The 15417-nt window shown below is 40.4% G+C and overlaps 1 long non-coding RNA gene across 1 annotated transcript in view; it reads right to left on the bottom strand.

Moving 5' to 3' along the window:
* Nucleotides 1–10575: 10575 nt before the first annotated feature.
* LOC115068436 overlaps nt 10576–15417 on the bottom strand; it is a 72747-nt gene continuing 67905 nt past the window's right edge. The window contains exon 6 of the long non-coding RNA XR_003847786.1: nt 10576–11015. This is a non-coding gene — a long non-coding RNA (uncharacterized LOC115068436). The remainder of the gene's footprint in view (nt 11016–15417) is intronic.

Raw genomic sequence — 15417 nt, 5'->3', positions numbered from 1 at the left:
AGAAACCACTGAATCTCTGAAAACATCACTTATTTGCATATTGAATGCTATGGATCAAATTTTCTCCTCCCAGTCCTCTAACTCATATGGAGCTAAACTCACATGTGATTGTATTTGGAGATGGGACCTTTGAGAGATAACTAGGGCTTGCTGTAGTTTGAATGTGAAATATCCCCCATAGGCTCATGTGTTTAAAACTGATCCCCAGCTGGTACCACTGTTTGGAAGGTTATAGAACCTTTAGGGGATGGAACCTTTAGGGGAGGTTGTAGAACCTTTAGGGGATGGGCCCTTTAGGGAAGGTTGTAGAACCTTTAGGGGATAGGACCTATAGGGGAGGTTGTAGAACCTTTAGGGGAGCCACTGGTGTAGGCTTTGAAATTTGATAGCACAGCCCTGTCTATCCCCTGCTTCCTGACTGCGGATGCAATGTGAACAGCTACCTCTTACTTTTGTTTCCACGCTTTCCCCATCGTGAAGGACTGCACCCTCAAACTGTAGACTAAAATAAGCTCTTCTTCCCTCAAGTTGCTTCTTGTCAGGTATTAGGTGACAACAATATGAAAAGCAACTAATACAGAAAGTAGTTACCAGGAGTGCAGTCATGCAGTGATAAACCTGACTTCAGGCTTTTGAATCTGGTTTGCAGGAGGAATATAGAAGTGTTTAAAACTTTGGCCTCAAGAAGCTCTAGAATTCTGTAAGCAGAACATAATGGGCCATTCTGATGGGAATTGAGAAGACTGGAATGCTGAGAAAAATGTGGACTGTGGAGACACAGTTTATGAGGTTTCAGAGGTGAACAAGGACTTTATGGGCAACTGTAGTAGAGGCTATTGGCATTATATTCTGGCAAAGAATCTGGCTGCATCTTGCCTGTGTCCTGAGAACTTGAGTAAAACAGAATTCAAAAGTAATGCACTAATTTGTTTGGTAGAAGAAATTTCAAGGCAGGATTGCATTCAGGCTGTCATATAGTTATTGCTTACTGCTCTGAACAAGCTCTATAGTGAGAGAGCAATAAGTGTAGCAAAAAAATACAGAAATGTCCAGGTGAGGAAAGGATCATGAATGAGTTTCAAGTTGCAGACAACACAGATATGAAAGCAGCTGTAATTGCTGGAGTTTGGCATCATTAAAGTAAAACCTAACTCTCTGCATTGAGACTATAAGAAAGGTTCATTGGAGGGAAAACCACACTCATTGAAGGCTCCATCTTTTGAAAAGCAAATTCACTTAAAAGGAATGAGCCTAAGCCAAGAATACCACTGAAGTGATTCCCTGCTCAACCGCCACTGATGGGTAGTTCTTCCTCAGTGGTTACTACATCGATGGTCCAAGGTCGTCAGGCTAGCTTTCAAGCTGACAGCAGAACTTTGTAACATTGTCCATGTAGTACTAGTTTCACAGACATGAAATATGCAAGAGTGAGAGGGTTGTGGAGGCTTTCACCAAGGTTCCTGAAAGCTGCCTAGGCCAGCTGTCAGATTCCCTGAAAAGAGGCCCTAAGATGTCATTGTGTGACACTATGAAGGTGAACCTCAAGTTTCAGTGGAGACCCCAGGATTTTGGAGATTCCAGGGCCATGGGTTGTTGACCAAGAAAAATCACAGGCATGGAGTAGAGCTGATCCAGAGGGAGGCTCTGTGTGATGCAGTAGCAGAAATGGAGGAGTAGGGCTTCCCAAGCCCTTTGCAGCCTGGATGATTCCATCATGAACCCCAGATGTTAAGCCTAGAACTGCAGGATTTGGTGTTTTCCTTGCTGGGTTTTCATCTTACTCTGATCCCATCTTTCCTTGTTATGCCCCTATGCCTCCTTTTTGGAGTGGGAATGCTTAATTTGTGCCATTGCATATTGGAAGTATATAACTTGTTTTTTTGATTTTACAGGGAGTTACAGTTAAGAGGTTGCCTTGAGTCTCAGGAGAGACTTTGGACTTTTGAACAAGTGCTGTAACTGTTAAAAATACGAATACTTTTGAAGTTCAAATAAATGCATTCAGCTTTATGAGCTGACCATAGCCTAAGGGGTCCAGGGGTTTGACTGTGAAATGCTCGCCACAGGCTCCTATGTTTTTGGTGGCACTATTTTGGAATGTTTTCAAACCTTTTGGAAGTGGAGCCTTGCTGGGGGAAGTGAGTCACTGGGGGAGAGCCTTGAAGTTTGATAGCCTAGTTCAACTTCCTATCCATTGTCTGCTTCCTGACTGTGGCTACAATGTGATCAGTCATCTCATGCTTCTGTCTCTGTGTCTTACTCATCTTAATGGGCTGTACACTCAAGCTGTCAGCCAAAAATAAGTTGTTTCTCATCAGGTATTTAATGACAACAATAAGAAATGTAACTAACACAGACCCAGATGAAGTCATGAAGATAGGGCCCTCATGATGTCTTTATAAGAAGAGACACCAGTGGCCTCTTTCTCCTTCTCTCCTTTCTTCCCAGTTCCTTATCTTCTTTCTCCATCTCCCACTGTCTGTCCAGTATGTGAGAACAGAATGAAAACCAGACCATTTGTAGGAAGAGAACCCTCGCCAGGAGCTGAATAGTCCCACACATTGATCTCATACTTCCAGCTTCCAAAGAAAAATAAGTTTGTTTAAGCCATTCAGGCTATGGCATTTTGCTAGGACAGCTCTAGCAGACTAATATAGTGGAGATAATCCCTGTCCTGTGCATTAGGGATATAATGAGATGTTGTGTGCTCAGCATCAGTGCTCAGAACAGTGTTGGCTACCTATAGTACAAACCAAGGACCATTAGTGTTACTATCTAATAAGAACAATCACTCTGTTCCTCTAACTCCTTTGCATGGTATCTCCTCATGTCTGTTTTACTAAGAACTCTTCAGTTCTACTGGTTATCTCTAATTGTTGGGTGTGTAGATGTGTATATAAGAAGTAAAGGGCTCACACCTTTAACCCCAGCACTTGGAAGGAAGAGGCAGGTGGATCCCTATGAGTTCAAGCCCAGCCTGGTCAGTATAACAAGTTCTAGGGAAGCTAGAGCTACATAGTGAGATCCTGTCTCAAACAAACAAACAAACAAACAAACAAACCAAACAACAAAACCAAAAAACCAAAACAAAACAGAAAAGTGAAGGGTAATTCAAGTCATTGTTTTTCAACTTTGATGTTACAGATCAATTCTGCATTTCATCTTTGGGCCCATACATATTATATACTAACAAGAATGACAGGCTTGAGAGGTGGCTCAGCAATAACAAGACACTTCTTCCTTTTGCAGACAACCAGGGTTTGGTTCCAGCACTCACATCAGGTGACTTACTACTACCTGTAATACTAGCTTCATAGAATTGACACCCTCTTCTGGCTCTGTGGACACACACACACACACACACACACACACACACACACACAGATAAATAACAAAACAAATCTTTTTTGGAAAAAGAACAAAAAAGGCATTAAACATCATCCTGTGTTCAGTCTATCCAAGAGAGCAAGCTTTCTTGAGTAGCTCATGTTCTGGTGATGTTTCTGTTTTCACAGCATCCTGGTCAGTGGGCTCCTGGGCGGTATCTCCCACATGTGTTTCCCATTAAAATGGCAACTAAAAAGTGACAGCTGAGAATCTTTTCTGGCTGGTGCTCAGGCTCCATTTTCTTCTGTAATTAGCTTGGGTGGATGTTTTTGGAGGAAAGGAGGGGGAAACTTATTTATGAATTGAAAATTGGACTTGACACATATGACACTGGGTTAAGTTGCTTAAACTGGCTGTAGTGAAAAATTCCTCCTGGTTTCCATCTCTCACTAAAATTTCCTCATTTATAAGTAGATTACTCAAGACCTTATGTTTCTATGATTGCCAAATATCTAATGTTGTTTGAAAAGCATATTAAAGTTAACTGAAATTTTAAAAGTAGAAAGAAAAAAGGTGAACTCTAATGCCTCTGATATTTTATCATGGTAAAAAATCTGTTTAGAATCACCTAAACAAGTAAAAGAGCTATCATGGGGTATTTTAATAGTTTTTGTTATTTGCTTATGAAAATAAATGTATGTAGCCATTATAGGAAGAAAGGCCTGGAAGTTTCTTACAGATAAACATTTATGTACCACATGGCTCATCAGTCTCACTCCTAGTAATTTATTCGAGAGAAACAACGGCTGATACAACAGTAAAGCAGGCACACAAAGACTTACAGTGCCTTTATTCACAATTAACAATAATAGAACTTACTTAATGTCCCTGGGCAGGTAAGCAAATAAACTGGTGCATATGTATGAGGGACAGATTATCGTGAGAAGGAACAGACCAGTGACGTGTAATAACCTGGTTGAACCTCAAAGGGATTTTGATGAGGGGAAAAAAGTTACATGACAAAAGCTATAAGATATTTTTGAAAAGATAAAAATTAAAGGGACAGAACAGACATGTGGTTTTGCCAGTGCTTAAAAGCAAGGGGAGGGAGGGTCTGTGAGGTGAGAATATCAGAGTACTTGGGATGATAAACTTGTTCTGTATCTGACTACAGTAGTGGTTCCATGAGTTTGTACATTTAGCAAAATTCATAGAAATGTAAACTAAAGTAGTTTTCCTACTAATTTAAATGGAATTTTTAAATTTTATTTTAGTTTTATTTTTAAATTTTTATTTATTATTTTTATTTTATGTGTATGCATGTATTGCCTGCATGTAGCTAAGTGCACCTGTGTCGTGCAATGCCCACAGAGGTTAGAAGAAGCTGTTGGATCATCTGGGACTGGAGTTACTGACAGTTGTTAGCTGCCATGTAGGTTCTGGGAAAGGAATGTAGGTCCTCTATGAGAACAACAAAATGCTCCTAACTCCTGAGCCATCTGTCCAGTCCCAGTTTGTTCTTCTTTTAAAAACAAATACTTTAATTTTCTTTGGGAATTTCATGCAATTTATTTTTAAAAGATCTATTTTAAACTATTTATTTATTTTGTGTATGAGTGTCATATCTACACGTATGTAAGTGCGCCCATGTCGTGCAGTGACCACAGAGATCAGAAGAGGGTGTCAGATCCCCTGGAGTTATGGATGGTTGTTAGCTGCCATGTGGGTGCTGGGATTCAAACCCAGGTCTTCTACAAGAACAGCCAGTGCTCTTAACTGCTGAGCCATCTCCCCAGGCCCTCTTATAATGTATATTTTGAACATATTCATGCCCAAACTCCCCCCCCCCAATTTCTCTCAGATACACCCTCCCTAATTTAGCATCTTTTTTTTTTGAGACAGGGTCTCACTGTGCAGCCTGGATTTGGCCTGGAACTTTCTATGTTCATGAGGCTAGCCTTGAACTCACAGAGATCCACTTGCCTTTGCCTCACAGGTGCTGGGATTAAAGGTATGTGTCTCCATATCTGCCACTTAAAAAATAATAATCAATTGACAGCAGTTTATGCTGTCCATATACTTCTTGGTGTGGGGCCATTCACTGGAATGCAATCAGCCTATCAAGAGTCAAACTCTTAAAGAAAACTGAGTTTCTCCCTTCAGAAGCCATCAACTGTCTGTAGCTCCTCAGTTAGTGGCTTATGAATTCCTTCCTCCTCTATGTTGGAATGTTGACTGGCTTAATTGTCCAGGCAACCACAGCTGTTGTGAGTTTATGAGTACAGTGTCCTGTCATGCCCAGGAGACATGGTTTTACTCTGGTCCTCTTGAACCTCTGCCTCTTACAATCTTTTTGCTCCTCTCTTCTTGGGAAATTGCTATTGCTCTTGGTTGCCTTCCAGAACTTAATGTTAAGACCCTGTTGCTGAAGACAACATATACATTAGTCATAGGACATGGAGAAATCAAGTCAGTACTGACCAGGAAGCTTCCTTCCCATTGGCTAGTACTGGAAGGCACAAAGCAGGCTGCTGAGAGAAAAAACATAAGTAGTCTTATCCAACTGTGAGCCGCAATCAACTTGTGTGGCAAGACATGCTCATGGATGCAACAGTGATGTGAATGTTAACGGGGTAACCAACCACTTCCTGATTGGATTTAGGGCCCACGCCACAGGAGTAAACTCATGCCTGGTACTGTAAATCTGGCTGAGAACTCATAGTAACTCATAGTAGGGGAGTTCAGAGGTCCTAGGGTTAAACCTACTACCAATATTTTACTAAATGGATGTAGTCTTAAACTGCCCTCTAAATTTGTATTTCTATACCAGTAGATTAGTACAGCTCTCAGACTTCATCAGACAAGTTTCTTTGTGCAGTGGATGGTGGTTAACATAGAAATTCACAAACTCATCCAAGTGCAGAGAATAAGTGACTGTGGAGGACTCAGCCACAAATGAGACGTATCCCATCTCCTCTCCAAGGCTTGGTGGTTCTCTTTCTCTCTCTCTCTCTCTCTCTCTCTGCCTCTCTCTCTCTCCCTCTCTCTCTGCCTCTCTCTCTGCCTTTCTCTGCCTCTCTCTCTGCCTCTCTCTTCCCCTCTCTCTCCCTGCAGCTCTCTCTGCCTCTCTCTCTCTCTCTCTCTCTCTCTCTCATCCTAAGTAGCATAGACTGGCCTGGAACTTGCTATGAAGAGGCTGGCCTTGAACTCTTAATCCTCCTGCCTCACCTCCCAGGTGCTGGGATTTCACGTGTGTACCACCATACCCAGTTTCTTTCAGGAGAGTAGATGTTGGCCCAGTGTGGTAACAGGCAATGAGGTTTTAAATTCTTTGAGTGGATCATAGGCAGGACATGTCAGGAATGAGTTTAATTTTGATTGGTGTGAAGAAGGAAGAGATAGAGGAAGAATGAGCCCAGTTTTCTCATGCTTTCATGTACAACAATCCTAAATCACCATGGTATGATGAGTTAATACTCATAAATTGCTTTCAAAATCTCTAATCCTCACCACTTATTAACTTTCTGATCTCTACTACATTTCAAAATTAAACTGCATCTGGATTCTGAGTCTGGGATGCCTGAGAGAGGAAGTGGTTGGGTCAAAAGTGGGAGTTCACCTTCCTTTATACTGCACATCGGCTCTTCGTATCCCACCATCTGAAACTCATTTGTTGTACATAATTTATTCCATAAAGTTGCCGTGGTAAACAATACATGCAAAGCTCCTTGGACGTGTAGTCAGCAAGGACTCACCCAGCTGTTTGTGATTTTGGCTCTCAGCACCTTCAGATGCCATCCAGCACTTGGGGTATCCTGTGGATTCTCAGGTCTATTATTTATGAACTAGTGTACTCATGTAGTGGTTTGGCATCTGTGCCTGATGTGACATGGGCCATGGCCTCATTCCCAAGTTGCTCTTAAGGTCACATCAGTGGGTTGGTGATGGGGAACAGACATGCCTCCTCTGAGCCTCTGGCCCAAATAAGAACAGTAGGATTAGGGATTGTTTGATCACACATGTGACAAGTTACAACATTATGGTTTGTCACTTTCCCAGAAATGAACAGCACCTCATACAGTGTGTTTTCCATGATGACAGTTATTTACAGTGTGTGGCCCAACCTCACTGCTGTGATGTGGATGCAGAAGTATTTCACACAGTCCTCCAAGCCTTTCAATTGCCAGGAGCTTCATGAGGTGATGGACAATACAGACGAATAAGGCAGCCTTCCTCAGAGATGCCACAGATGTCTTTGTAGTCCTCGAAACACAGTCCTCAAACCACACGTTCCAACGTTCATTTTTCTTCTTTTAAAGAGGCACGTAATAGAGGAGGCTCAGGCCAATTGTAGCTCTCTTTCTTTCCATAGTCCATATTTCCACTGTGTCTTCATATTTAAATCAAAGTAATGGGTTAGAGACTTTCCTTTTAAAACTTTATACCATTATGATCCTTTAAGACAGTGCAAGTGCAAATAATTACAGACTGTGTTAGGATGCCTGTCAATTCTAGAACTATCTTTTGTGTTTCTCCTTGTGGTGAAAGGATTATCTCTTCTGCAGGAATCTTTTCATTCACATGTAGCTTTGGCTCATAGTTCTTTCTGTCTTACATGTTATATTTTTTGGAGGTCATCAGTCCCTATTCAAATACATCTTATATTTTCAGATGTATGCATCAGATATAGTTTCAAGGTACCAAGCACTGATCTAGGTACTGAAGAAATACAATAAAATCACAGGATTTGTGGACTTGGGGTGGGGAGAGATGGAAACAAAAAAGAAATAGAAAATTATTTCAGGACATGTGTTGGGAAGGAAATAAAACATGTAATAAAGCAGCAAATATAGGGGTGGGGAGCGTGCTTTAGAGAACAGCCACTGAAAGAATATGCAAGAAGGTGACTTGAGTTGACTTAGAAATAAGAAGCGAGTCCCACTAAAGGCCTAGCAGAGAAGGCTCTTTATTCATTAGGCGTTACTAATACTTTCCATGTTTGAAGAGTGGAAACAGGAATTGCCTCTCTCACTGTTTTCTCTAATAATACATCTAAAGAATTTCTTTCTCTCTTTAAAATCTTAGAATAGGTGAGTTTGGTGATCCCAGTGAGAGGGCCACTTTGGCTAAAGTCATCATTCTGTGAAATCAGAGGTAACTGGTCTACAGTTCAGTGTTGACATCATGGCATTTTAGGTTTTTTTTTTTTTTTTTTTTTTTTCTTTTTGAGATGGGTCTCCTTGTAGCCCCAGCTGTCCTGGAACTCACTATGTAGACCAGGATGGCCTCAACTCACAAAGATCTGCTTGCCTCTGCCTCCCAAGTGCTGGGATTAAAGGCGTGCGCCACCACACCCAACCTTATGGCATATTTTCTGTTCCACCTAATTCATGTTCCCTTGTTCTTTGTCAGGATCATGGTCAGGAATTTTTATTTGGTGAGTTGACTCAAACTTTTATGCTTATAGGATATAAGTCACTGGTGACCTTGTCTTTATTAGATTATTAAAGTTTCTTACTGATCAATACTTCTACGTGTGGGGGAATGGAGCTGCTTCCCAGAAAACAAATCGGGCTCCCAGACCTGTCTTCCCGTGTCTCTATTGTTTCAGAGAAGCCCAGTTTCTCCTTGGTAATTAGGGCCATTTACATTGGCAGCACAGGGAAGAAGAGAAGCCCAAGGAGTCTTGACTCTCAAATCGAGAACTCTTTGAATGTTCATTGTTTTCTTTCCTTCTTCTTTTCAACTACCTGATTTGAAGGGTATTAGTGGTAGCTAACTTATAGCTTAGGTTCAAAGTGAGTGTGTAATTGAATTGACATCACACCTGGGGCCCTTGGCAATAATAGGACTGTTTCCTTTGTGTTGAGTTTTCATATAAGATAAAGGAGTGCTTGTTGAGAGACAAAAAGTCATGATCTGTATGTGGTGGCATTTTCCATTTGACTGCGTGCATCCTCTTCTTCACTCTGTTTAGTGTATGTTTTGAACTGCATTACCAGGGCACTTTTGCCTTTTGGGTTCCAGATGAGTTTGCCCAATGGGAGGCACTGACTGGAATTCAGAGGACAGGAGGAAAAAGGAAGACAGAGTGTTCATTTCTGTCCCCCAAATCCTGCAGGTTGTGGTTCAACAGGGCCTTCTTCCCTCTATTTAAGAGGATATGACCCTTGTGACTAACTGAACGGTTCTAGTTTTGGTGACCAGTTCCTTTACTGTTGTTTTTCTGGGACCAGGGTAGTGATAGCTTTCTGCTACTGCTGTAATAAAAGGCCTGGGTCTTTAGAGGATTCTGAGTCCTTTAAACCTCTCTTCATCTCTTACATAAAGTCTCTTCAGTTACCTTTTAAAAGAGATTATCAGTTCCCTTCTGTTTTTGATTTCTTAATTTTACTTTTAATTATGTGTGTCTCTGTGTGGATAGGTGCAGGTGCCTATGTAGGCCAGAGGCATTGGATCATGGGTGCTGGGGACTGAACTCAGGTCCTCTGGAAGAGCAGCACATGCTTTTAATTGCTGACCCATTTCTCCAGCCCGTCAGGTTCCTTCTGCAACTGTGACTAATAATGGGAGGGAACACTATGGTATAAAATGGGAAAGGCAGATAGTTACTAAAATGTGTGGCTACATAGGTAGTTAACAGGTTTTATTTTATTGAAAATTCATAGGGAAGTTGAAGATATTAGGAGGGTTTCTTAACCTCCAGACTTTGGTTGTCTGGAGAATATAGATTTCAGCAACACATATCTACATATATAGTACCAAGAGAATAAATGTTATACTAATGGCTAGTATTTGAATATTTTTTGTATCATAGATATTCTTTTAAAAGCCTATGGACATATTCAGTAATCCTCACAACCTCCCCATGAGGTTATTGTTACCATTTTTAGAGTAAAACACTGAGTTACAAATGCCAAGCCACTTGCCCGATAATGTGGTCATTTGAGGGTGTATGCAGCTTTCTGCTGAACCTTGTCCTCGTTCTACAAGGTATTGCCAGTCAGTGGGTCTTCAAAAAGCCTCTCCACCTTTTTTAAAAAAATGTTCCTATAGCACTGTGTTTATTTCATGTCCAACTTTTTAGCAAACGCTGTCTTCCCAGGGAATTTTGTTTAATAATATCCTGTCTTCTTTCTTAGTAAGTTTTTTATTGAATTTTTGTGCATTTCATACAGAACATCTTAATCATATTTATACCCCTTCCCCATTGGCACCTCCCATAGCTCCCCCACCACTGGATTTCATGCATCCAGTCATTTGTGTTAAGCAAGTTAGTGCCCCCAGACGTCCCTTAGTCCACCTTTTATCAAACCACCTACTTTAGGATGATAGCAAATTTGGTAAGGCCAGTGACTGCCATAAGCACTTGCTTGTTGACAATTCTTCTTTTACAATGAAGTTAGTTCCTCGATCATAAACGATGCTGCACAGCATACCGCAACACTGGCTAAAACATTCTATAAGTTTGTGGATGGTAGTATTGGCAGAAGCAAGACACCCAGAGTATCTGTTGTGGTTAAGAACAAAAATACAATCTCCTTTTATGTTGAAGGAGTTCCCATGTAATCAACCAGCCACCAACTTGCTGACTGAGCATTGAAGGACTGGGGTCAATTTGAGGACTCAGTGCTGGTCTCTGCTGCTGGAAGACTGGAGATTCAGCAGTGGTGACAGTTAACATTGGCCTTGGTAAATAGAAACCCATGTTAAGTCAAGAATAATCTCTATTTTTTTCCCTCCTTGGGCACATGACAAGTATGGTTGGGGGAAGTGACTATCTGGTATTCACAGAACAGACAGTCTTACTCACTTAATCATTAAATCCTCTCTGGTCACTCTTTACTGTGCACTCACATGGGCACAGATAGTATATCCTCACCCCAAGAGTGACTGAGTTATGTCTATCCAGCCAAACCATTAGCTATAGCTATTAATTGGTATATAATCACACATCTGGCAATTTCTCCTTCCAAGATAAGTGCACAGCAAGTATACTGCCCAAAATTGTGCCCATTGGAAAGAGTTCCTTTCACCACTATCCTTTAAGGATGTCCCAGAAATGGCACTAAATAAATGGGAAGGCATAGCATACTTAAGTGAGGAATAGCTTTCCCCCAAATCCAAAGAGCCTTACTAGGCATTATGTCTCTTTCTTGGTTGTAGGATGGACCAGAGGTAATAGCGTAAACTTTAGTAGGGATATACTTCTATGACACAGGACTCCTAGAAATTTCCCTGAGGTAGAAAGCTCCTGTTGCATTAAATTTCTGCCTTCTGAAATATAAGTGTTTTAACAATAAATGTACAATAGTTCCTACTTATTGCTCACTCGATCCAAATAGCATTGTATTATCGATGTAATGGTTGAGTGTGGCATCTTGTGGAAGGGATAAGGTCCTTTCCAAGTAAATTATTACATAGGGCTGAAGAACTGGTATATTTCTGAGATAGAATGGTGACAGCGGATTGATAATCACACTATATACAAATAAATGGAGCTTACTAATAGGTCTTGAGGGGGAAAATCATTTGCAAGACCAAAAACTGCATGCCGGGCATCAGGAAAGAATTATTTTGCTCTAACAAAGGAATCACATTGGATACAGCAGTTATACTTGTGCTTGTCACATGGTCAAGCTTGTAATCTGCTGTCACACTCCCAGATCCAACTGTCTTATGTGAAGGTCAAGCAAGAGATCAGAATTGCCATTTCTGCATCTTTCAAGTTCTTAGTGTTGATACTAATCTATGAACTCCTGTGGGAAGTGCTTGGGGTTTGTGGTTCTAGTGGATTCTGCTTGGCCTTTCTCATCATAAAAACCTCATTTCACAGGCCTGGGAACAGATGTAGGGCTTCTATGCTTTGCTGATAAATTTATTCTAATTATTGAGTCTGGAACTTGGAAAATGCAAATAATAATAATATGATTTTGGAGTCCCCCTGAGCCTACTGTGAGATGTACCTGAGCTAAAACTCTGTCAATTACCTGACCTATATAAGCCCTTAGTCCTGAGAGACCAGAGAGACCTTGGGGTCTGATTCTGTAGGAGGGATGGGAAGGATAGGGGTGAGGAAACCGGAGAGGTCAGAGGAAAGGAGAAGAAAAAAAAGCAGATAAGCCCAAAGAGTTGAGACTTGTACAATTGACAGATGTTTGACGATTGTGATTGAGAGGCCCAGGAACAACTGTGGGGGTGCTAGGAAGACAGGAAATTTCTAGGAGTATTGACAGAAGTTATGGATTAGTTTTCATTTAACATCCTTTTTAGATATGAATAAAAGTGGGGATTATTTTAGAGATTATTCACAGTCATTGTCCTGGGTTTCTTTCTAATGTAATACTCCACTGTAAGTTGGTCATATGGTTTATATTTGGCATATGTGCTATATATGTAGCATATGTTGTAGTTATAGGACAAGAATCTACAAAGGTGTATAATTACTTGTGTAAAATCAGGTTCAACTCATATTACTTATTCCAAGATTGTCGCTCCTCTTGATTCAGTGGTGACTATGAATGGGTTTCAGTCTGCTCCCTTCAGTAACTCCCTTCTGTTCAGTTGCCCTCTTCATTCAGGAAGTTCCTTGTTTTGGTTCATGGATGCATCAGGAGTTTCTAGAATAGTACCTGGCACTAACTGATGTTCAATAAAACTTTGCGAGTTAAGTGGCGACTATACAATTTTTAAAATGCTAGAAATACAAATTAATTTAGAGTGGGTGAAAGTAGACTTTAACTGATATTTTTAAAGTAATCACTCTGTAGCATTTTTCTAACAGTACTGCTTATTTTAGTGGTGCTCATAGGAAACAATCCCTATCCAAATAATCCCAACACTAAATCCTTCTTTACACGAAGCAAAGAAAGAAATCTGTTCGTTTTTCTCTTAAGAAATGAAAATGAGAAACAGCTTCTAGGAGGCTTCATTCAGTAGTATGTTCTGCAAGGAAGGTCAAGTTCATTATAGGGACACATATTTCCATAGGTTAACCTATGGAAATTTCCATAGGTTAACCTATTTCCATAAGTTAACCCATACAACTGTTAAGCTAATGCTAAGTGCTTTAGCATCAGAAAGCCACCTCTCTTAAAAAACCTTTTTCTTTAGGGTTAAATGAAGACCTCTTGTCAGGTGATCTTAAACACATCACAGCAAGTCTAAGTTGCTTACTCGTGGTTGTTTAGATGCTGAAGGCAATGCATTAGGAACTGATAGTGACTGAGTCTTACCCAATCAGTTCCTGATGCAGTATCTGCGACATCAAAAACTGTAGTGACTGTGTTGAATACTGATTATTTCTCAATGCAATAACTTGTTCTATTTTATTCCTTCATGTGATATTTGTGGTTAAGAAGCTCCTGATGATATCATTATAACCATAGACTGGTCATCTCTCAACTCTTATCAGAGAAGCTGCTTCTGGCAGCAGATGGTAATTTATGCAGAGACCCACAACTGGTCAACATGCAGAGAATAAGAGCCTACAGGAGTTCTCAGCCTTAAATGGGGCACCTATTTCACACCCTCTTCTCCCAAAGCTTGGGGATCACTGTGGAAGAGGGGCAGAAGGATCGTAAGAGCCAGAGCGAGTGAATGGATATAAGGAAACTGTACTTTCTGGGCTGTTGCATATGTGAACCCACAGTGCTTGTGACAGCTTGCAGATCTGCTCAAGTCAAGGCCAGACAAAATCCCAGCATGGATAGGGTGATGGCAAAGGACCTCCACCCCTAGCTGAAGAACTGTTGCCAATTGAGAGATGCTAGGAGATGGAGAGTCAATTTTCTTTAAGGGTGGTTAGGTTCTTTAATGCTGGTTAGGTTGACTAAGCTCTAGGGGATGGATCCATACCCAAAAGTATTTGAGGAAGACAAATTAGACTCAATAGGCCTTAAAAAAATAAAGGATGTAAAGTGAAGGGGATAGGGATGTGGGAGGTGGATCTGAGAGGAGACGGGGAGGGGGTCTGAATTCGACCAAAATTCATTGTATGAAATTCTCAAATAATCAATAAAAATATTAGAAATGAAACTACAATGGCATATAATAAGGCAATCCAATCACATTAATGAATAAATACCCCAATTTACAAAGAGAGACATTATAAATAAGACTTACTTAGCACACTTATTAACTTAATTGCAAAATAGCATGGATAAGTAGTTTTTAGAATGGATATTAAAAGGCAGCCCCTTTAGGTCACTTATTCCTGTTTTGTCATGATAATTTAAAAATATTAAAATCTTAATGTGGATTTGAATGAGGCAGTTATGACTAATCATTTAATTCCAGGTCCATTGATTGGGTTAAACTGTATTCCAAGATAAGTTTATTGTGCTTATCTCCTCCTTACAAGTTTACCAAACTAATACATGATTAATCCATATAATTTGGTATATTTGGACACACTTACACACTGTGTTACTATTGAATAAATCAAGGTAATAAATATCACCATTATTTTCAAGAGTGTTCTTTTAATCATGTCATTTTTATAATACTAGAATTCTAGTTCACTGAAAAGATAAGGTTAATAGATATGGATGGTGGGGGCTGGAGAGATGAGCCAGTAGCTAAGAGCACTGGCTGCTCTTGCACAGGACCCAGGGCTTGATTCCCAGCACCCACATGTTGGCTAACAACCATCCATAACCCCAGTTCTAGGGGATTTGATGCCCACTTCTGATCTCTGTGGGCATTGCATGACACAGGTACACTTACATACACACAGGCAATGTATTCATATACAAAAAAATAAATAAATTTTAAAACATAGATATGGATGATATGTGACCTCAAGAAGAATGCAGTGAAAAGTCATACAACCCCAATGCATAACTGCCTCACTACCTTATTGGTGACTATGGAGGTTGGCTTTGGGGGAATCTCCAAAAAAGCTAATCAAGCTACTAGAATTTTCCAAATACAGAATCAAGGACTAAGATTGCTTAGCAAATCCACCATTTTGTCTGATGGAACTTCTGGTTTGCATGTGCTATTTTGGATATAAAAGCTGAAGTAATTGGTTTGGAGAGCTGGAAATAGAATAGAGGTGGAACAGAGAGGTTGAGATGGAGGAAAAAA

Source organism: Nannospalax galili, unplaced genomic scaffold (assembly GCF_000622305.1).
Source record: "Nannospalax galili isolate Female #2095 unplaced genomic scaffold, S.galili_v1.0 scaffold286, whole genome shotgun sequence".
Classification (NCBI taxonomy): Eukaryota; Metazoa; Chordata; class Mammalia; order Rodentia; family Spalacidae; genus Nannospalax; species Nannospalax galili.
Note: the sequence above shows the minus strand (reverse complement) of the source record. Positions and strands in the feature narration are given on the sequence as shown.